Here is a 22,114-nt window from a genome sequence, read left to right on the forward strand (position 1 = left end):
TGAGCTGGGGGAGGAAATTTGGGATTTCTTCCTGAGAAATAAAGGGTCAGTGGACAGTGTGGAAATGATATGGGAGGCCTTTACGGTCACAATCAGAGGGTTCTGTATCTCTAAAAGTTTTGGGGTACTTAGGGATATACAGGGAACATTAAAGACTCTGGAGAAAGACCTGAAGGCGTTAGAAACTCTAATGGCAGCGGGGGAGACAGGACAAGTGCAGACAGACTTCCGAGAGAAATTGTCGGACTATGTGGATACTGCAGCACGAGAGACGAAATTCAGGGGGCGATATTGGGGGGCAGGTATGGAGAAGGCGAACGACCCATAAAAGCATTAGCTGAGGTGACCAGGCAACTGCGCTTCTCAAATTACATACTAGAAATTAAAGGGCCTGGGGAGGTACAACACCGGGACACCACTGACATACTAGAAACATTTACTGCACATTACACTACCCTATATACCACACAGCGAAGCGGTATTTTCGATCTAGATAGCTTCCTGGGAGACGTGGCCCTTGGTTGGTTAAGCGACACACAAAGGGAGTTCTTATGCGCTCCTTTCAAGCTTCATGAAGTTTGGGAGGCGATAATGCAGATGAAATCTGGCAGAACACCGGGCCTTGAAGGTCGAATTTTATCAAAATGATATAGATATCACGGCTCCCGTTCTTAAAGAAGTATATGAGGAATCCTTCGAAGTTGGCGCACTCCCCCCATCGATTAGGGGGGCACTTATCACCTCCCTTTTGAAGCCAGACAAGCCACCGGATTCCTGAGACTCATACAGGCAATTGTCGCTCATAAACTGTGACGCGAAAATGTTGCCTAAGGTCATTGCTAACTGGTTAGCTCTATTGATGGACAAACTTGTCCTCCCTGATCAGTCGGGATTTGTTCCCGGATGCACCACCACCCATAACCTCTGCACCCTCTTTTCCTTACTCCAGAATGTAGCTCCCAAATTTCCATTAGCTGCTGTATTCCTAGATGCCACTAAGGCATTCGATTCTGTGGAGTGGGATAATCTCTTCTGAGTGCTGCAGCGGATGGGCTCCCCCCCGCCCCCCCTGTTTGTTTCCTGGTTACAATTATTATATCATAAGCCCACGGCTAAAGTGTTAATCAATGTTCATCTTTAGTCTGCATTTCCAATCTCGAGAGGTACCCGGCAGGGATGCCTGCTGTCTCCCCTCTTATTTGCCATTGCGATTGAGCCATTGGCATCCAAGTTGCGTCAGCATCATCAAGACAAGGAATTCCGTTGTTATTTACGTCAAATCCTCCTATCTCTCTATGCAGATGATGTTACCCTGTATGTAAGAGATCCCCAACAGAACATCAATCCTCTGCTGCGCGAATTCATTGTATTTGGAAGGCTTTCTGGGGTGCATATTAACTGTGGGATGTCACAGGTATTTCTTCTAACACCTGTGGTCATTAAATTTCCTCTAGACTACCCACTGGAATGGTGTGATACCGACCTCCGTTATCTAGGGATACAACTTTCCAGGGACAGGGAGAAATTGCTGCGTCTCAACTATGGTACAGCTATAAATCGCCTTACCCGCAATGTTACTCGCTTGCCGGCCTCGCCTCCCTGATAAAAATGGTTGTGCTCCCGCAGTTCTTATACCTATTTATGAATATACCCTATAATCCTGGTCAGTACTTTTTTAAAACTCTCTGCTCTGAACTGCTTAGATTGCTCTTTGGAGGTAAACAACCAAGGATAAACTGGTCCACACTCACGAGACCTTGCGCGCAGGGCGAATTTGATATTCTAGACTTTGAAGTTTATTTTCTGTGTGTGCAAGCTCATTACGCTTATTACTGGATCAACCCCCCCAGATACATGCCACAGGTGGCAACGGAGCACTGGCTTGCTGACCCCATCCCTCTGGATGGAATGATGCATGCACCTATTCACACTCACGATACGCCGCCCACTACTATTACAGGTACGGTGGACGCATTGCATCGTATTACAGATCTTCTTGGCTCACCCCTTCTGTACTCATCACAGCTTCCTTTATCCTACCATCCCTGCATGCCCATTCTGCAGGAACGCGGTTTTCACCAACTGTGCGCACGTACCAATGTTACTAAATGGGGTGATCTCTTTCAAGATGGCAAATTCCGCTCTTCAGATCAACTATTCCACGATATTCAACCCTTGCCCCTTGATACCTTCCTCTATGTCCGACTTCGTCAGGGAATTTGTTCTGTTATCCCAGAATTCCCGCAGGAACCCACAAACCTAGCCCCTTTACATCAAATGCTGGGATCCACAGATGGAAAACACCAAGTATCCCAGCTCTATCATAGCATAAGTGCACAACAAACAGGGCTCCCGAGCACAGCCCGCACACATTGGCATGTTGAACTGGGGAGGGAGGTAACTGATGAACAATGGACATACTGCTGTCTCCAAACTTCACAGATTTCTGCTAGTTGTAGATTATGTGTAATACACTACAAATTTCTACAACGCCTCTATTACACGCCCGCTAAAATGTTTTGATTCAAACTGACAGATACTGATTTCTCTGAGAGATGTAAAAGACCGGGGTCCGGGTTCCTACACTTAGCATGGGAATGCCCAAAGATACAGGAGTACTGGGTGCAGGTCTTCGAAGCTCTTAGGAAGATGACAAATGTCACGTTGGACGGTGATCCCTTACTGGCGCTCTTGGGCTACACCGAACAAATCCCCAAGCTGTATCGCAGGTTCATTGCCACATCACTACTATTGGCCAAGCGTAGAGTAGCTTGTAGGTGGGGTAGGGGGAGAGACCCGAAATTCAAGGAGTGGCTAGGTGATCTACTCTACTGTCAGGGACAGCTAACAACATACGCCCAAACCCTTCTGAGCGCTTCTAGGCCCAAGGATATATGAGGTCCTCTCCAAATTTATCTCTTAATGCAAGACACAAAAGGATCGGACACCTTCCCCCTGGGGCATGATGTCTGATGGCTGCACAGTCTCTCCTTTCCCCTGTCTTCTAAGATCCCCACCTCACTACCATTGGTATATGAAATGCTCTCAAATGCAAATGTTTTATGTTCTATGGACCCCCACTTTGCCACCGATGCTCAATCCCCCAGGACATGCGAACTATATGATATGTGAATAATACGTTGCTAATTGCCTGTCAAGAACACCCTCCTAACGCATTGCAGGTTACTCTATTGTACCACATTGAAGGATTTAACCTCGCTGCAGTGGTGTACTATCAATGACTTATTCACCTGCTGTACTCATTGTGTTTTGTTTTAGCTCTTCCCTTTCCGGGACAAGAAAGTTTAATGTGCGAAATTACTGTATGCCTGTACTATGGTTATCAGAAGCTGTAATGTATGTTACATGTGATAAAAATTGTTAAATAACATTTTTTTAAAAAATGTTATAGAGCAGTAGTTGCTGAGCACCCAGAGCAACCAGAATAATGAGGTCAGCAAGCGTCACTTTGAGCTTTGCACCACTGCAATTGCTCACCAGGCTCCACCATTATTGTGCAGGCAGAGTATCTTCACAGCAGCCCGCACCCTGCACAGCCCCCATGGGTGCTAAAACATCCACCTGCCAAGGTGCCACACTCAGCTCATAGTGCAAGAGGAGCGCAGGAATTGCCAAACACGTATCACAGAATGGTGTAGTGGCCAGTGTCTCTATTTGAAGTTTCAGATACAGGCCCTTTTCTCGCAAAAGTAACTTCTCCACTTACCCCCAGAGTGACACCACACCCCTCCTAATTTGTGCAGCCATATCAATCTACTCCAGACGGCCTAAGCTAGCGACCTCCGCATATGGCTCAATCTTTGGCCCCAGTCTCAGCTCCCCTGAGGGTTTCCATTTACAGTGCCCAAAGGGTCTGTATTATTACCAGCACTGGCAAGGGGGGAAGAGAAGTCCACACCTGTCCTCCCCCCCCATAACCTGCTACCTACGTCACCCTCTAACCTCAGGCAGGCCAACAGCAAAGAACTCCTACAATGCAGCAATCTCCCACCACAGCCTTGCAGGTAAATGGCTGCTCTTAGGGAGGATCCACTCTTGCCTGTCCAGCCAGACCCCCGGCAGGCTCCCTCACTGCACGGCCTCATCCAGCCTCCTAACAGCATGGCTTTTCAGGCTCCCAACTGCTACCTGGCCACCCAGGACAACAGCAAATATTGCAGGGATTCTGCTCAGAAACAGAGCTATAATTAGAACCATACAACATCAGCAGTTAGAGACTGAGTCACCGCGTACCACCTCAATACCATGAGCCCGAGTCTTAATAGCCATAGTGTCTCACTTGCCCTCCTACTCAGAATCAGAGGAACAAGTGATTTGACACCCCAGAACACAGCACACGCGACCCTCCCTGGGATTGTGGTGGCAGGACACTCCCTTTTGCTCACACACTCTCCCACAATCAGAAATGAACGAGACACAAAGGAAGTTTGAGATAACTATTTAAACTATTGTGCTCCGAAATGCAGTACACATGCACAATCTGAAAACAACTGCCTAGCAAAAAATACCATCAGTATTGTCAATAAACCATATATTATGAAAAGCCCTCTCATATTATAAGACAGAATAGCCTAAAGCCCCTCCCCTTCTACTGAACCAAACTGATTATTCAGCAAAGATCTCTGGGTTTAGCAGCGGATTCCATACCTTAGCATACACTGATGAATAGCCTACATATTTGATACAGCCATGATCTTCTCTCAGGAAATATCTGTCTCTCTCTCTCTCTCTGTCACCTTGTTGCAAATACCTATATGACAAGGTTCACATGTTCATAAACAACATCTGCATTTCTGTGTCTAGGTGCAAGTCCCTGACCAGAAAAAAATAACAAGGGGCCTTGTTGTTTGACCTTATCTGCTGTTCAGACTAAATCCCAGGAAAGAAAAGACTGAGAAAACAACTGCAGGTTCAGTGTGAAAATATAATGTAGCACAAAAGCCAATTTGTTTAGGTAGTAATGTGTGCCAAGCTAAAGTATTCTGTGTCGCGCACAGCTAGGCTAACATAAGGAAAACTACAATGGGCCCTATGAAGAACACATGACATCAAGGTCCAATTGCTGCGTAGGATGGGGCACTCCCTTGTCAAAACAGTGGCATTTTGCGGGTGGGCCCTGTGGCTGTGACCCGCCACACAGGTGGGGGGGAAGGAAATCCCTTCCCTCACCCTCTGCAGGATTCCACACAGAGGGATCAATCAATCAATCAATCATAGCATTTATAAAGCGCACTATATACCCGTGAGGGTCTCAAGGCGCTAGTGGGGGGGACACTGCTACTGTTCGAAGAGCCAGGTCTTGAGGACTCTCCTGAAGGTTAGGAGGTCTTCGGTCTGCTGCAGGTGGATAGGGAGGGTGTTCCATGTCTTGGGGGCGAGGTGGGAGAATGATCTGCTGCCGGCGGTCACTCTTCAGATGCGGGGGACGGTGGTGAGGGCGTGGTCTGCGGATCAGAGCTGGCAGGTGGGGGTGTAGAGGCTGAGTCGGCTGTTGAGGTACGCTGGTCCGGTGTCATGGAGTGCCTTGTGTGCGTGGGTGATGAGCTTGAAGGTTATCCTCTTGTTGATGGGGAGCCAGTGCAGGTCTCTCAGGTGGGGTGTGATGTGGCTGCAGCAAGGGATGTAGAGGATCAGGCGTGCGGAGGCGTTCTGGATGCGTTGGAGCCGTTTCAGGAGTTTGGCCGGGGCTCCTGCATAGAGTGCATTGCCATAGTCCAGTCTACTGCTGATGAGGGCCAGGGTGACTGTCCTTCTAGTTTCGGTGGGGATCCACTTGAAGATCATGCGAAGCATGTGGTGGGTGATGAAGCAGGAGGAGGAGACGACGTTGACCTGCTTCGTCATGGAGAGGGTGGAGTCGAGGATGACCCCTAGGTTGCGTGTGTGGTCGGTGGGTGTTGGGGGTGCTTCTAGTGCAGTCGGCCACCAGGAGTCTTCCCAGGCTGAGGGGGTGGGTCGGAGGATGAGGACCTCCGTCTTGTCTGAGTTCAGCTTCAGTCGGCTGTTTCTCATCCAATCGGCGACGGCTTTCATTCCTTCGTGGAGGTTGGTTTTGGCGGTGTGGGGGTCTTTGGTGAGGGAGAGGATCAGCTGGGTGTCATCGGCGTAGGAGATGATGTTGAGGTTGTGCCATCATGCGACGTGGGCGAGCGGTGCCATGTAGACGTTGAACAACGTTGGACTGAGGGATGAGCCTTGGGGTATGCCGCAGATGATCTCTGTGGCTTCGGAGTGGAAGGGGGGGAGGCGGACGCTCTGAGTTCTGCCGGAGAGGAAGGAGATGGTCCAGTCCAAGGCCCTCTTTTGGATTCCGGTGTCGTGGAGGCGTGTTTTAGTCTGCGGTGGCAGGGATGAGTAAGCCAAACCTCCAGCCGCGCTGCAGATCCTCGTGGCAGCAATCGCTCATTGGAGGAAATGGGCCAATGCTCCTCCCATTCCCCACAGAGAAAATGGCGCCAGCCTGCTGCAGCTCGGCAGTGCCGGTATCAATGACGCAAACAGCCCTGGGTGGGAGGACATGGCTCGGCATCACACCCAGGGTACCGCTGTGGTTGTTTGGAGCAATGCAGGATCGAATCCCCAGCAGGACTGCACAGAAGGCGGGAGGATGACTATCGCGTTGGTGGAAGTTACGGCATACACATCTACTCCGCCATCTTGCTTGACCACACCCCCTTTAAATTCAAATATCTCTCTTATAAAAAAAATGGATGCATTTTTCCTTTATACTTATGGCACTGTTTATACTGGCCACTGGGAGTAAGAGGCCTGCTAGTTGTAAATGATACTGTCATGTACACTTTGAAATGGGAGAATGAAGAGTTAGCTTATAAGGTAACTTCCCATTATTATGTTCTCCCATTTAAAAGCATGCATTCAGAAATACAATTCTGTTCACTGCTCCAATACTGAGTTGACTAGGAATTTTATTTCAGAGTTACATACCACAGTGCTCCAATTGTTTACTTCTGTGATCTGACTGTGCACTGCTCATTATCAGGCCCTGCTATCTGCAGCCTGATTATAATAATGTTAAATGAACAGAGCCTTCCCATAAGTTTTAAAGAAAAATATGACCTTGTGCTATTTTAAAAATTAACTCAAGGCTGTGAGCTACTCTGCAGGTGTCTGAAGCTACTGGTAGCTCGCAATCGACTGGTTGGAGACACCCGATATAAGCTGAGTGATTTGTGGGATAATACAAATAGCAAATATGAATTTTATTTGGTATTAATATATATTGCATATAAAATATAATGTGTTTTTTTAAATTAACATATATATGTATATATATATATATATGTACAAAGATATACACACCAAATAAAATGTAGGGCTTCAAACACACAACACATACCAATGCTGTGGTGTACTGTAATTACAATGTGTTAAAAAAATATACACCATTATGGTTCTAGGTAATTTTAAAGAACTGAAACTTCACTTCATTCACTACACTTCACTCAGTAATTAAAAGGGACATTCTAGCCTATGTTTTTTTTTTTTTTAAAAGTCAGAATTTCATAATCATTTTCAACTTGTAGCTGTTCATCTCGTGAGCCATACAACTTGCAGTAAAGGGACAGAACTTCTTGTAGTACAACACTTAAAATTGTCTGTGCCATTGCACAAGATCCTGCAGCCCTGTATTGGAATGATCCTGTGGCCACTAAATGGAGTACTGACATGATTTAGACTATTAGTGTTATTGATGTAGGATTCCTCTTGTGGGCCATGAAATCTAATTCCGGCTGATCACATAAATCAATAATAGGAATCCATTTAATCTGATGTATTTGATTATATTCCATTATTCCTTGGTGGCAAGGTCTGGAACTGTAAATGAGGCACTAAGTATTTGGGTTATGCATGGGTTGTAATGTTTAAGAAAACAAGTCAAACTTATATTTCTTCCAATTTAATAGGCTACTAGTAAATTATCTCCAGTTTTTGTTATGTTTGGTCATTTTTTTAAAATGTGGGACACATTGCCTCCATGGACATTATTTATGACTAACAATTATTTTAATGTTAACATGCTAAATAGTATGTTGTAAAGAAAAAATGAACCAAGTGAGAAATGAAATACAACAATAGTCTTTGACTTTGTCAGTTTTGTTTTCAATATAATAAAAAAAATACAACATAGGATGGAATAAAAAAACAAATCTAAAACTTAAAATAGTCAATCATGGTGAATGAAACGATTATTGCAGAGCCAAATGTGTTTGAAGTCCAATGTCCAAAATACAACTGGCATCAGAAAACTAAATGTGTCCAGAAAAAAAGTCCACAGAGTGAATGATAGTCGCACACTGGAAGAAATTAGGCTCTGTGTCACTTGGAGGTGTTACCATCCTCTCCTGGTAGTCCACCTGAACGTACCCTCCTGGGTGGAGGTGGGGGGTGGGACCACAGTTACAGGCACTGAGGTAGATGCATTGATTTCCTCTTGTGGCAGGGCCCCCCTTTCTGTGGCTGAGGCAGAAGTAGTTGGGCCAGATGTAGTTGGATCACAGAAAGGGGAAGATGTTGCTGGAAAAGCCCTGCACATATAGGTAAAACATTCATGCAGCACACAAGTCAGGGAGTCAAAATTGGAGTTCTTCATCAGATTCTCCATCTGTAAATTGTGCTCCCTCTGCAACTGCTTCATCTCCTAGAGCTCTGTCAGGATTTGGCCCATCATGTCTGGGGACTGATGAGGGGATCCCTCAACTTGGTTGATGGTGGCCTGGGTGAATGTGAACACAATTAACCCCACTAGCCTGTGCCCTTGACCCAGAATGCACCATCCCACGGGTACCAGTCTTCACTTCACCAAGGATTCCTTTCAAGCCTTCAGGATGTAGGATCTGCAAGACCTTCTACTCCCTCGGACACAGTGGGGCTGGGAGAATTCCCACCAGTCCTCTGGGCACCCAAATGACACTTTTGAGGCCAGGGAATGCATTCTCCCTCACAGTTTGCTCCACCTCTTCCTAATGTCCTCCTGTGTGTGCAGTTTATTTGCCCCAGCATTCACTCTGTCAACTATTCTAGCCCACATTTGTCTTTTCTGAGATATGATTGTATTTTGTTCTTGAGTTACAAACAATTGTGGCTTTACTGTAATAATTTCTCTGTACAACTGGGATTTCTCCTCCCTGCCATTAGCAAACAAACAAAATATTAAATAAATATTATAAGCCAAAAGAAAATAAATGAGAGAAAAAATAAGGGTCATGAAACAGAGAAAGCCAAAACAATAAACCTGACTTAACTGGCAAAGGTTTTGCTTGAAAATGTTGTGGTGCAATAGAATGGAAAAGGATCATGGTCTGAAATGAAGTGTGTTTTATAATGTGGTATGCAGGTGAACAAAATTAGACAAAACACATCAGGTGTGTGATGGTAGCATCCATCCTACAGTCACAGGAATAGTCCAGTGATGAACCCGCTACAGAATCACTCTATTGGCAATCCACCAATCGAACACCACCAGCACAACTATGAAATCTAAACCGGCCCCTGATGGCGACGGAGTGATGTTAGCTAGCAGAGAAGTCTGCCGTGTTGACAGAGGTGAACCATTAACGTGACAGAAAACACTCTGTCGACACATAAGGCAATTCAGCCAGCACACATCTGAATAGAGTTTGTGGGATTCCATCCACTTGGCAGACTACTTGTAAATTCTGCCACTGAGGGATTCCCGACAAGATCTAAATCAGGCCCTTAGAAATGTGTAAACATTAAACTTAATGTATGTTTTTAATGTATTTTAAAGCCTAACATTATTTGAAGTACTCTATTTGATTAATAAATGACAAAACACATTCATATTGAGATGTATTAAACAAAGAATGTATCTAATTTGTTAACTGAGCTTCCTTGAGGGCAGCATTGGAATCAGAAGTAGATATGGAAAATGTGATTATTCAGCTATTTCCTGGAGTTGGAATAATTACTGATTACTGCCACTTTCAATTTTTTTTTTAATCAAAGATACTGCTTGACAAATTTCCAGGATTGTTGAGTCATGCCAAGAGCAAGAGATTCCTTTTGAAAGGCAATTAAACAGATTGTGAAGTCAAATGTGAAAGATTTCTAAGCTGCAATAGCTTAACTGGTTGTGATAAGAAAGAACATATCTAATTTTTATATTGATGAAAATATGCATACAACATATAGTATTCAAGGTGAGTTCATTAAGGCATTACTATATAAATGATGTATGGCTCCTTTTTCTTCAGACACAAAAATATCTGACATGATCTTTTGCATGTGAAATCAGACTGGCAGTTACTTGCAAAATTACTTTAAAACAGAGCTCTACGACACCTTGTATGGGCCATTGTCTTTTTATTTAAGGAGCTGCAGGGAACATAAGAGCACAAAAGGTGTTTAACTTTAGAGACAAAACATTCCTTTTCTTAAATCTAACTTAATGATGCTTGCTCAATATGCACTTTATTATTGTATATTATATAAAAGCAGGAGGCAATTTGTCTGTTTTTGAGAATAGTTGAATGGGGTCATATTCAAGCATAATTCCTCAGAAATACTCTAATATGATAACTATTGATTTCATCAGTTGCCCATTAGAGCTGATTGAAAGAAAGCATAGTTTGTATAGAGAGTACTTCGCTGCAGATATATGTTGTGATGACTAACTGAGATATATGAATGCCTGCTGATAAAGTCTTCTTTTACAAAACAGGACTCTTGTCTGTTACAAACCATGCTGTTTTACAATGTTTATATAATTAAGGCAATTATCAGGCAATAGCTAGCACAGCTAACAAGGCATATTTTATTCTCTTTAAAACTGAAATAAGACATTAGAAAGTGTCTGGTTACAAACTGAGTGCTTGACCTGTGCTTGAGCGCACCTTTTTTGGGTGCACTCAGTACAAAAGGGGATCATGTGCCTTTGGCAAACCAAACATCCTTTTTTACAGCAAAGGCAGTCCCAGCCTGCCAGTTGAGAGAGTATTTCAATTGGGAAGGACCTCTTTGTCCCTTCCAAACTGGTACCCTTGGTTGTGCATTAGCTGCTCCACCTTCCATTTCTGTGTGACTTGCAGGCCAGTGGAAAGTATGGGAGAAGCGCAAGGTTCTGCTCCTGTATTTCCCCTTGATGGGAACACCTTTTAAAAGGGTAGGTGTAGACACTGTTGGGCCTTGAGGTCCCAAGACGGCCCTAGGGAACTGGTTTATCCTGGTGTTGGTGGATCATGCCACCTGATACCCTGTGCCCTGTGGCAATACCTCTCGGAACAGTGACTACGCCTGCGTTGGCCAGGGTACTAATGGAGATAATTACCCGAGCGGGGTTTCCCCAAGAGGTAGTGTTTGACAAAGGCACCAACCTAATGTTAGTGTACATGAAGGCCATGAGGGTTGAATGTGGGGTTCCACATTTTTAGTCAATTCAGGTTTTTTTGCTTTCTCTGTTTCTTATGCATTTTCTCTTCTTTTAATTATTGTGGGTTAATAAATTCATTTAAGTTTATTATCTCATATTGGCAGGGAGTAGGAAATTCCCAGTTCAGTGAGGGAAAAGTGTCAGTCATGGTGGATGAATTCATCTGAGTAGAAGCACACTTTTTGGAGCCCAAGATCAAACTGCAACTATTGCTCGTAAAAGACAAATGTGGGCCAGATGAGTTGACTGAGTGAATGCTGTAGCAAACAGCCTTCACACACAGGAGGATATAAGGAAAAGGTTGGATGACTGCCAGAGGAGAGTGCATGCCCTGGTCTCCAAGCAGAAACCTGGAGGCCCATAGGACTGGTGGTGGTTTTCCCAGCCCCCCTTACGACTTTATTCCGGGGAGGAGAAGGTCTTGCAGATCACACATCCTGAAGGCTTGACAGGATTCCACGGTGGCATAAGGTATAGTTTTAAAAGCATCACTAAAAATAAATGATATTTTTGTGTTTAATTTAGCTGTTACTAATGTATTTTGTACCCTTTTTATAAAGCCATATATAAATATTTTTCTCTCAATTTATTTAGGAAATTTGTAGCATTATTGTTGTTTCCCTTTTTTTATAATTGTTAATATGCGTTGTCAATGTGTGTTTTTTCTTCATGTGTTTTTCTTCTATTTTTTTTTCAACTTTTTCTTTGTTTGTCTGTATGTATTTTGTTCTACTTAAGATTACATGTTTCAAGTCCCATTTAAATTTACATGATGTAAGTGCTTTATCACCTGCTAATATATTTCAAATATGTGTTTTATATTGCTAATGTATTTTCATTCTCTCTCCATATATTTTACTAGGTATGTTCAAATAATAACTTTGAAAGTGTTGTCAATTTTGAATGGAAATTATTACTAAAACTACCATAATACCTTATTTTTATTTTGTGAAAATAATATTGCTATGTTATTTTGGTGTTTCTCTCTTTTCCTCCATATTTTCACATATGTTAAAGTGTTATGTATTTATCAATCAATATTTTATGTTATGTTTCAAATGTCAATTTCTGTTTAATGTTGTATGTTATCACTTTCTTGGATCTTTATTTAAATGATGGTATGTGTTTCACTAATCAAAATATGTAGACCCAAAAAATATAATGTACGTTATGTTGAATGCTGAATATGTTATTTCGATAATTAATGTACTTTGCATTGTTTATATGGTCACTAATGCTATTTACCCTTCAAAGGTGAGTAATTTACAAATGTTTACCCTGCTAGGCCTTGGAATGGTTAATTTTCATTTCTCCTCTCTACTGTGTTGTGTTTAATGTTTGCTAAATTTTATGTATAATTTCTAATTTGTTTCCATTTCAGGACATCATTCACCTGCTTTTTTTAGAAGTAGTTTTCTCTGTAATGCAAACTGTTTTTGTAATTATCATAATACTGCTGAAAGATATTCATCATATTATTTTCCTTTTCCCTTTTAAGCTGCTTACGTTTTTCCTACAAACGCATTTGATGATTCATCCAGATTATAAATGTTCTATTTATTGTAGGTCCAACACACAGAGTACTTGGACAACCATCTGCCACTGCTACTGATGATACCTTCACTCCAGACCAGGAACACGCCTCCAATGAGGACCCCATTCCTGCAAGTCTGGATGATGAGGAGCAGGCTGGTCCATCTGGCCCACCTGGGCAGATAGCTATAGTCAATCTCACTCAGCCCTCACCTACACCTCCCAACCCAGGTGATACATCACCTCAGACTCTGGATACCTCTACTTCCTGTGTCCAAAGGAACATCACCCCAATGTTGTGACCCCAGTCTCAGCTGCTGTAGATCCAATGCCACCACCACCTCCAGTCCAGCCAGGACTCAGTGGGATGAGTAGGGGTCATATGAGAGTATCTTTGGGCCAGCAAAATGAGTCCACTGGGTGTATTGTCACCAAGGCCACCATTGATCAAGCCTTGAGATCCATCAAACAGTACCAACACATAATGTGCCAGGTCCTAATGGAGCTTCAGGATATGAAGCAGTTGCAAAGGGTGCACAATGTTTAGATGGACAATCTCAACTCAAATTTGGGCTCCTTGACTGGGGTGCTGCATGATTATTTTGCACATATGTTCAGAGATTTTCCAGGAGCACTTTCCCTTTCTTTAGCCCATCAACATCTTGGCCTACCACATCTGCCTCAGCCTTAGAAATGGAGGCCCTGCCACAAGAGGAAACACCTACACCAACATCAGCCCCTGCAATTGTGGACACACCAGCCACCTTTAGGAGGGGAAGTTCATCCTGACTAGCAGGAGAAGATGGCAAAACCTTCACCAGCAAGAGATGCATAACCTAATTTCCTCCAGTGTGTGAATAACATTCACTCTGTGGACTATATTTTGGACGCATTTACTTTTTCCATACCAGTTGTATTTTGGACATTGGAATTCAAACAATTATGGCTCTTCAATATTAGTTTCATTCCCCATGATTGTTTTTTTTTAATGTATTTTCTTTTTTAACATCCTGTTTTGATTCATTTGATGTTTTTGGAAAATAAACTGCTGTTACTTTTATTTTCTTGATTTTTTTTTTTCACTTTTGTTTAGTTCCATCATACATTTTAAAAATAAAAAAGGTTTTTTAGTCATAAATAAATTCCATGTAGGTAATGCGTTACACATTTATGAAAAGAAGTAAAAAATTAACAAAACGAAAACACAAGGCCCCACACTTGCCTCTATATAAACTCAAAACTCAAATATGGCGTGCTAACCTGGAAAAAGATTTTCTTCCCAATGCTTCTCTTGAGATCCTGTCACCCCACTGTTAGTCTTCCTACTGTAGAAATTGGCAATTCCAGAAATTGGATGAGGTGGGCTCACTCACGTAATATGAAATGCTTCATCAAAGGCCACCTCGTCTCAACGTGGTAAGGTAGTACTACCAGGGCGGACTAAACCTCAATTTGGGCTGTCCTAAGGCAGTGCTTAAAAATTACATTTTTCTGGATACGTCTCTGAGATCCAGTTAGTGCTTTTAAAAATACCTTTGGGTAATCCACAAAGTATCCATTATTAAGGTGGAACCCTAGGTCTGACTAAAAAATGCAATGAGGGTATTATCAGAAGACATTAATGGGTATAATGGCCCTTGTGTACCTCTGAAGTGCCAACATGTCTCTGCCCTTCGGACAGCCTAAATATGTCTCGGGCATTTGTCAAGGATAATGAATGAGATCCTATACTTCAATTCAAGTGAGTGAATAAAAGGATGTGAGGAGGGGACCTACCTCTCTTCCTGAAATACCTAGGTAATGGTACTTGGTAAAGGAAAGACAAATAAAAAGGTAGCAGTAGTATTTAGGGCAGACAGGTGTATTTCACAGTATCTACCACATGTAGAACATGCGTTTTCAATTTTGGGTATTTAAAAACATAAAGAACATACAAATTAAACACATGTTAAGAGATGTACACTCATTGTCTGCATGCATGCAAGGGTGACAAAGACACTCGTGAAAGGGATACACAAGCACTGTTCCCATGCCGGTATTAGACTTTACATAGTGTCTGAGGGCCCTTTGCCTCATGGTCTGTTCTGGGTGAGCATCTACTGTAGTCACACACTGGAGGATGTAAGTTTAGATACATTTAGTATCTGACTAGCAAAGGCACCTAAAAAGACCCTTAGTAAGAAATCAAAAATAGGGTACTACTATAAAAGTACAAAAGGAAATTTCTTTTTTCTTATTATGTTATCTGCAAATCACCACAGCGCTGGAGTAGGAAACTCTAGTCCCATTCATTTACTTTGTCAAGAAGAGGTGCTCATGTCAGTTCTACCCTTCCCAGTGGAACAGCCGTCTGGTGGAATTATTGCCTCCACCGGGAAGGCGTTTTTAGTGAGTTGGGTTGCCTTTCATCATGAGTGACGTGGGTGTGGATTGATTCGGCTGCCTTTAATTTTAAGAAATTCGCACACCTAGGGAAAACTATGAGAGTCTGGTGGAAGCCCTCCTGACACTGTGTGGAGCTCCCAGCTGTGCTGCCGATTGTTGTGGCAATTAGGTGATGCCTGATGACACAATCGCATCTAATCAGTGAGCCTCTTGCATAAAGGGTGCATGGGAACTGTAGTTCCTGGTGTTGGGTGTGACATTGCAGCATCTGAGGGAAAGGCCTTGTTTCTCATAAATGCCCATATCGAGCGCATTGTTTTAAAAGGTGCTCACCAGTGTGTTATCTCACTGGGGAGAGAGCATTAGGGAGATAAGAGGCTCCATGCATATTCCTCCTTTATCATTAAATAACACACAAACACAAACAACCAAAGGGCTTCATATTGGCAGGCCATCCAAAAGGTATCATTGTGCACAGAGTGGTGATCTTCTGTCGGGGCTCCTCCGACGGATGCAGCAAGCTCCCACCGTGTGGCTGCAGTCAGTGTCGTTTTGGATCGGTACGGGACGCCCACTTAGGTGGAGGAGTTTTAGGAAACCAGCCTTCAGCATTAAGGATTGCAGAGGAACCCAGAAAAAGCTTAGACATGCAACTTTGGTTGCAGGTCTTGTTTTTCGCAGTCACCAGAAACTGTGAGAACGGGTGAAGCAGTAAAGCGTGCGTGTAGCATTCGGAACCACACACTTCACCTAGTTTCCCTCACCAAGGGGCATATCAGCAACACCAGGCGATAATTATCGCTCAGCGCTCTTAGCGTGAGGATAATTATCGCCAGGTAACGTGGATTTTTATCGCTGAGATAGCGTGCTATTAGCAACGCTTATTTCCTCAGCGATAAAAATCCTCAGGCTAACTGCCTAACGTGAGATTATCGCTGGAAACCCAGCGATAATCTCATGTAGTGTGGCGTTGTCTTGCTGATAGGGACTCACAAACTTAGCCATGATATCCACCTTCCATAGGATATCATGGCTAAGTCAGTCCTGAAGCAGGCGTAAGGAAAGTAGCGATAATAGGGGTTATCGCTACTTTTCCTGCCGCTATGCTTCATAGCGTGGGGCTTGATGATAGGAGAAATGTCACTTAGCGACATTTCTCCTGTCATGTTAGGTCAGGAACGCCCACTTTGCATCTCGTTAGAGATGCAAAGCTGGCCGTTGGGAATCCCCACGCTAAAGCAAGCTTTCACGCGTTAGCGTGGCCCTGCTAATTAGGCGATAAAATTATCGCCGCTTTTCGGCTGAAAACTGCCACAAAAGCGGCGATAATTTTTTATCGCCAGCTTGTAAATATGCCCCCAAGAGTTTTGTTGGCTTCGTCCTTGCGTGTTTTAGTCAGACAGGGAGGTAGTGTAGTGTTTTCAAGTATGAACGTCGAAAATAGTTTAGGGTAGTGTCGTTCATATTCACCGATCTAGTTATTTAGGGAGTTACTGGTCCCAAAGACTAAATAAAATGAACCTTTTATGTTTTTCACGGTTCAGACCACCATATGCACTCAGACTTTCAGTAGGGATTAAGAGGTAAAGGGAGCACATTGGATAAAGTGTTCTGCTTCATGACAATTTGTTGGAAATACGTTTACTTGCAGCAGGACCACTTATACCTGGCCTTCATGGACATCTTTTGACCTTGTCCCAGGGAAAACCTTTGGTATTCCTGGTGACATATTACGTATTCGAAAACCCCTGCATTCAGCAACCTACATACTAGTCAGGTGGTGTATGGATAGTGGAACATGCGGACAGCTTGAAAAAATGAAAAACACTGTTTGAGATGAGATCTGTTCTATCTCTGGTGGGATGGAACTTGTGCTCATTAGGGATACTCACCTAAAGAAATTGAGTTTTCGTTGCTAAAAGGTAGTATGTAGCACTTTCTTTTGAATACTGTCATATAATTACACAAAGGACATTCGGCAATTGCATTCTTACTGATTTCAGAAAAACATAAGAGCATTAGATCTTCCCACTTCGAATAAACCTGTGATCTTTCAACTTAAGGAATAATTTTGCATCGCAGTTTTCCATCGTATTACTTTTGAGGTCATTATACCATCAAAGCCTTGAAAAAGCCAATAAGGTGGACGAAACACTTGTCTGCTGAATTATCTATAACCAGTGTCTATTGTAATATCTGTATTGATTGTGTGATCAAACTGAGAAGAAGCCAATCATCTTGATTAATCATTCTTTTAACATTGATATTGAATATTTGACATAACAAAGAAGAAGTAAACAAAACATTCATCACATGAAATAAAGTCTGGATTCTTAACTTCCATATGATTACATAAAGATAGATTATTTTTCCTGGTTTTTAGACTTACAACAAACTAAATTGAGTGCCATTGTAACATATTCTGGGTTTCTGTACATCAAGGTGTGCTACGCTATTCAGATGTGGTTAAGATGAGGTCTGGGCGGAGTTTGCATGACAAAAAAAACTCTGCTGTGCTATGCGGAGTTCCACAAGCAGCAAAGTGCATTATGTTGCACTGTTCATGCAGATTTTTAGCACTGGGTGTTTGTCGTGCACTGTGACATCTGTGTGCACAGCGCAAGAAGGCGCTACTTCATTCTGCCACTCTAGTAGAATTTCTACTCGAGCAGCATCTTCCTCAACACAAATTGAAGGTTTCTCAACATGAGCTGTAGCAACCATTTGCGACTGCCCACGTTAAGAAATCTCGTTGGGAGGTGGTCTTGCATTGGATTTTCCTTACTCATGCTCACCAACTTAATGTTGGCAAGTGTGAGCGAGGAAAAAACTCTGCTCCTCGTCACAGAATATTCCTGAACTCCGCTTGCTCCGCTGAGTGCGGAAAACTTTGCAAACTCCACGAACTGAGCAGAGTTCACCCTACAGGCCTAGTTTAGATTGAGATAGGTCTACGGTTATCCGGGATCTGGTTGTAGTGCATTGTGGCTGCGGATGTGACAATAGTGTATGAGCATCATAAATTGTAAATCAGTACTAAGTTCAAAAGGAAGGAATGTGCGATGACTATACCATAGCTGCCTTCATTGTTCATATGTATTGTCGGCTTTCGGCTTCCTCTGGAGCAAGAGAGGGAGACTCTAGCCATACTACAGGAGTGCCACTGAGATTCCAAAGGTAGGCACATAAACACAGAAGGTCCCAGTGGCACTAAACATGAGTGGATGTGTCATGAGCCCACATCTTCATCTCAGTCAGGGGGCTCTGATGCTGGTGAGACCCTTGCGGTGGTGGCAGAAACATCAGTGCAAACAACGTTGGCACCTGTGCTAGTCACCCCTGCTGCTACTGGTAACAACACCCTCACTCCTGCCCCCTAAATACGGATGTCTCCTTTGCATAAGGTTCCCTTTCCCAAGCCCCCGTCCTGCAAGTCCTTGTGTCTGCGGATGCACTGCAGTTCTTGAGAACATCTCTGCCAGGCAGAGAGTGTTGTTGGATGCCATCCAGAGTGTCTGTCAATAAGCAACTGGACAAAATGACTGACATCCTTGCGGGCATCCACTTTGCCATGTCTACCACATATAGAGGTCATGATGGTGTAGTGGCTCCTCAGGTCAGCAGTGGTTCTGGGACATTGGCCCCAATTCCCTATTCTGTCCCAATACCTCTACCTGACCCAATTTCTTGATCTGACCCAGTACCTCCACCACTTCTCCTAATACCTCACCTGTCCCAATGCCTCAATTTGACGCTATACCTCCAGCTACCCACATTCTTCCATCTCCTCCAAGACCTTAGCATACCCCAATGTTGTGTACACTGCAACAGCACTAACTCAGTCTATCTTCATTTACTACCTGCTGTCAGCTTTTTTTTACTTTCATTAGAAAGTGTGAAGATTTTAGAATGCACAAAAATGTTGATATCATCATGGCTGACAACTCTGTAAGCTGACAGAATATTTACATATTATATTATGTCCCCTTCAGTTTAAGCGTATTGTTTACAAAGATAGATGCCTAATGCCAAAAGCTGTCTTGAGCTGAGGCATTTTGCACCATGTTAGTTTAGTCTGGCTTTAAGTCCTCAAAACCAGTTTTATTTTATAAATATGAGATCAAATCAGTGGTCAAATGGTATAAAACCCCCAGATTTTGAACATTGATAAGGAGAGGTATTCGCACCAGAACTGTCACCAGAGGTTATGCCACATTGCAGAGGCTCTTGGTCAGAAAGTTGCTTACAGAAGCCGTGCAGAAGGTGTCCTTCAGCTAGGGCATATATAATAGTTCTGCAGCAAAACTCTATTAAGGAATAGCCGCAGCCAGATATTCAAAGGTATGTCATTGGTATGCAATCCATCCTAAAAGAATTAGGGGGATATTCCCAAAAACGTGTGATAATCATCTCAAATTTAGCTTAACGCAACTTTGTATATTGCAGTCTATCGTGGGAAAACAACGCTGTGTTAACGTAGTACCATGATAACGCGTCAAATGGCCATGTTGAAATTAACACGACACCGCAAAAAATGCAAAACACGAACGTGAAAAAAAGCTGCGAGGAGGCCAATCACGATACAAAAATCAGCGATAGCCAGCGACAGGCCTGCATTTCCCTTGCGTCATGCGGGAAAATGCACTATAAGAGCAGAACAGAAAAACACACCAAAAACAAAATAAACTGTGTAGCAACATTGATGCACCCGGACCAAGCGCCCAGGTCAACGCGAACCCCACAAGCCCCACAGACCACCAGCAAGGAACCTCGGGGTCAGAGAAGGCCAAGGAGAAGAGGAAGAGGAAGACGAGGTACAGTCTGCATGACAACCAGATCGTCGTCAGGGAGGTGACAGAACACTAACAACAACTGTCCGTCACCTCCACCGTGTCCTTGGCAACACAGACGGAAAAATGGTATTCCATCGTGAATGCAGTCGGAGTGTCGAGGAGGCCGAGATACGCTGGCATGCTGTGAAAAGCCAAACCAAGGAGAAACCCGCTGCGAACAGGAAGGCAGCAACGGCGACTGGAGGTGGGAGTCCTGCACCACAGGAGGAGCATATGGTGGCCACAGTCATCAGTGTGGAGACGGTGCAAGGAGTCGGGAGTCCTGACACTGCTCAACATGACCTGACACAACATCAACAGGGTGAGTAATGAACAGGGACTGGGGGGACGGAGGGTGACGGACACAATGGCACACATGCACAACAACGTGTAGCATACCGCACACCCACAATGACCCTGGGTCATGACCCTGATCCCGGTGGCACACTGCAGCACACATACTAACATCAAGTAGGCCCCATCCACCATGTGCCCAAAGGGGTCCCACCCCACACATCACCAATTCCACAACACACACATGCACCCATGCAGAACACAGCAAAGATGCATTTTTGTGAGCCACACTGACAATGCAAGTGACACTACATGAGGAGCAGTGTGGCTGGAGTACAATCACCATGACCTTGTGCATGCCACGACACTGAGGTGACTGAGTGTGGACCACATCCGTAAAGGAGCATGTCACACTCTGACACATCCACGTGCACAAACAGCCACTGACGTCAACAGTACATCTGCAGACAAAGAATGCACAAGAGTACAAAAAGCGTCCAAGAGCACAAATGACCCAAGTCGCCAACATCACATCACCTTAAAAGCACAAAAGTCAAAGGCACACCACATCAAAGGGATAAGGGGCAGCAAAATCACAGCTGCAGGGGCGACTCTCCCACAATGCAGCACACACACATAGCAATGACAGCACATCCACGTGGACGACAATGTGGTACACAGTGCAATACTTATACTGCAGAACAGAGGACACAACTGGGTCCGCTTGTGTGTAGAAAATGGGCAATCACATCTGACAGCAGGAAACTGTGAGATGAAAATGTACGTGTACAACCTCACCTACGTCATGTAGTCCAAATATCCACTGTCCCGCATCAAATAGTCCGCTCCTACCAAACAGTCACAATGTACATTGTCATGCTGTCTGTATATAAACTTGAACAATGTGTCAACATACATGCCAACACAATGTCAACAAGAATCTCCCCTTCACATTGCAGAGGGACAAACAACACCTCCAGTAGAGCAGACAACTCTACAGTGATGCTGAAGAGGACCTCCACACTTCCGACACAGACGCCCTACAACAGTTCATGGACCTCTTAGGCAATCGGCCTCCAGGAGCAGGGCAGCCCAGCTGCATCGAGGATACCCCACCCCCTGCACAGACCACACAGCTGGACGCACCCACTACCATGGCTGGCACCCAGCAGCCCACCGAAGCACACATCGCATTCCAAGGCCAGGTGTCAGACTGCCAGAAAGGGGTGGCCAAACCAGTGCGTGTGGGGTTCTACCTCATGGAAGCTGAACTAGATCAAATACGTGGGTGTCTAAGTCCCATCAGGGACCACCTACACTCCCCAACGTAGACCCACACTGCAACAGAGACACATGCCTTTGCACTTTTCCAGTACTGATCCACACCCAGAGCCACGGGACAATCATCCACACCCCTATTCTGGACTGGTGTATGCCGGCCTAGTCCACTCCTCTTACGTATTGAGTGGGGGACGACCAAGCTACATGTGCAAGGTCTCACCCACTGCCTGCGGTGACATGGCTGCGTCTGCTGTACACGGCACAAGGTAATGTTGTAAGGCCCAGGGCATACATTATGAGCACACAGACACACTCAGATAGTTCGTTGAACTGGCTACGGGCACGTGTGCTCGACACC

The sequence above is a fragment of the Triturus cristatus genome, chromosome 2_1, assembly GCF_964204655.1.
Source record: "Triturus cristatus chromosome 2_1, aTriCri1.1, whole genome shotgun sequence".
Taxonomy (NCBI): Eukaryota; Metazoa; Chordata; class Amphibia; order Caudata; family Salamandridae; genus Triturus; species Triturus cristatus.